The following is a 3,103-nucleotide window of genomic DNA, read 5'->3' on the forward strand; positions in this document are numbered from 1 at the left end:
ATATGTATGTATATCAGGAATAGTATTGGTCCTAATATGCTACCTTGCAGAACCCCTATATTAATGTATTTTGGTTCTGATAAGTGTTTGGACAAACTAAAGAGCGTATTTACTTGTATCTCATATTTAAAGTATCGCTCAATAGCATGCTATCATTCCATTATTTCACAAGTGTTAATAACCAGCAGAATAATAAACAACTGCAAAACGAATGGGCAGACAAAGCACTTCGGTGATCTACGGATTGCACCTAACGTGGATGGTGGGCAAAGTGGTTCAGCTTTGAGATCAGAGCTGGTTCAGCAGTCTTGGGGACAGACATGTTGTTTGCTGCAACATCAGTTACGACTTAACTTGCAATGTCTAGTTTGTGAATAGAGCTGGTTTGGCAGTGTCAGAGGACAGACATGTTGTTTGCCATGGTCAGTGTTAGTTAAGACTTTATTAGCAATCTATAGTTGTCTGGTACATATAGTTGAAAACAGTGTGACAGTAATTATGGCGATAAGCAGTTTATTAATTTGTTGAAGAAAACAAATTATTTGTGACTCTAAAGTGGAATGTAATTGTACAGTTTTTCATGTTCTGCTAATAAGAAGTGACTGGCATCCCATAAAAACAAACTGATTGGAAACAATCATTTCTTAAATAACAGTTTCTCAATGAGAGTATCTTACAACCTCAACATAATGGATTCACGATGTATGTGCTGTTTTCTGCACAGGGGACAACCACTATAGAAGACTGCAGGTTGGTGAACTTTTATTAGAACTTATGCATTTCACTCAGGGTAGCGGAAGCAAATAGGCATGTCACATGTACTGCAATCTTAGTACAAATGAGATCAGGAGCATGTCATCTGCGACAACATGGAGGAGGTATCAAAAAGAGAAATACTTTTTACAAAAGTACATATAAATGTCACTTCTCTCTAACTCTCTCTTTTTTAACTTGGTGTATATAGCCTCTCTGGTGCAGAAAATCTTTGAAGTCGCAGTTCTTGGACATTATGAGGCTAGATTTTATTAGCAAGAACTGTAAACCGACTTTAGACGAAAAAATTCGGCAATTATGTCGCAAAATTATTGCACTGTATGATAAACATGCTCCTCAACGCACTGTTAAGGTAAAGAGAGCTCCCGCTCCGTGGCTCACCACTGCATTACGTCAGTTAATGAATAAACGTGATGCTGCACATAGGGCCTTCAAGCGTAACCCAACTCCCGAGGCGTACGAAGCTTATAGGAAACTCCGAAACAGAACCAAGCAAAGTGTGAGAAATGCCAAAATCAGACATGCCCGCTCTGTCGTATGCGGCATATCAAAACCTGCTGCACTGTGGAAAAAGCTGCGCAGTTTCGGTATAGGGAAGCGAAGATCTGACGCTGTTTATCAAGCGTCTGCAGAAGAATTAAACGATTTCTTCTCAACAGCTGCAAACTGCCACGCAGCGACAAATTACCAGCCCCAAGATATCAATCTCTCGAGAGACAAGTTTTTCCTAAAACATGTCACTACCGGCACAGTACACAAGGCAATTATGAGAATCTCTTCCGAGGCAGTAGGAAGTGATGGAGTGAGCATTGGCATGATTAAGAACGTCGTAGACACTATTATTCCAGTTATCACAGACATCTTCAACCTGTCTCTTGTCAGTAGTACATATCCTACTGAGTGGAAGCAAAGTTTAATTAAGCCTATACCCAAGACTGACAACCCTAAGTCGCCAGGTGACTACAGGCCGATCAGCATACTACCTGCAATTTCTAAAGCCCTAGAGCACATCGTCCATGAACAACTGATGGATTACCTCAACACTCATAACATCCATGACGAATATCAGTCAGGCTTTCGAAAGCACCATAGTACAGCAACCGCATTAATCAAAGTAACTGATGACATTAAACATGCTATGGACAGACGTGAAGCTACTATCCTAACACTGCTTGACTTTAGCAAGGCTTTTGACACAGTTGACTTCGATATATTACTAATTAAAATGAAACAGCTGAATTTCTCAAACAGCGCAATACAATGGTTCGACAGCTACCTCAAAAACAGAAGTCAACAAGTCATTTGTGGGTCGGAAAAGTCATCATGGAAAAGCGTGCGCTCTGGAGTTCCCCAAGGCTCCGTCCTTGGTCCACTACTCTTCTCACTGTACATTAATGATATTTCTTCAGTGATTCACTCCTGCAACTACCATCTTTATGCCGACGACATCCAACTGTACATAAGTGCAAGCCCCAAAAACATTGCTGGCGCAGTAGCGAGTATGAACGCAGATCTTTGTTCTGTTTCTCGATGGGCACAGAACCTAGGTCTGAAACTAAACCCCAAGAAATCCCAGGTCATACTTATATCTCATCCAAAGTTAATCAGCCGGTACTTTCGCGAAACAGTCCCTAAAATACTCCTCAATGGTACCCAACTACCATACCAAAAAACAGTAAAAGACCTTGGAATAATCTTGGATGAACACCTAAACTGGGAAGAACAAACAGTCACAGCTTGCCGGAAATCGCTCTCCTCCCTACATGCAATTCAAAAGTTTAGAAAAATATTTCCAACCCATGTTAAACAAAAATTAGTCCAAACACTAGTCTTGCCTAATCTTTACTACTGCGATGTAGTTCAACACGGCACAAATAGTGAAAATTCTAGATGCCTCGAGCTAGTGATGAATGCTTGCGTTAGATACGTGTGCAATATTCGGTTGTATGATCATATCAGTCCTTCATACTCCCAGCTAGGTTGGATACGCCCACATACGGCACGCGATCTCCACACGATGTGCTTACTTCATCGATTTCTTAGCCACTGGTGCCCCCAATACTTATCTTCTCACATTAAACACCTATCGTCATTCCACAATCGCAACACCAGATCAGATACGTCTATCATCTTGGCTGTACCTTTACATAACACAAAATCTTTCTCCGTGTCATTCTCCATCTCAGCCATACGACTATGGAACGCGCTCCCCTGTGATCTGCGTCTTATCCAGAACTACTCAACATTCAAGAGGGAACTCAAAGCTTACATATTAGGGACGGTATAACCACCATTCTTGTGCCCCTCCCATCTCTTTCTTTCTCCTCTC

The sequence above is a fragment of the Schistocerca gregaria genome, chromosome 3 (genome assembly GCF_023897955.1).
Source record: "Schistocerca gregaria isolate iqSchGreg1 chromosome 3, iqSchGreg1.2, whole genome shotgun sequence".
NCBI lineage: Eukaryota > Metazoa > Arthropoda > Insecta > Orthoptera > Acrididae > Schistocerca > Schistocerca gregaria.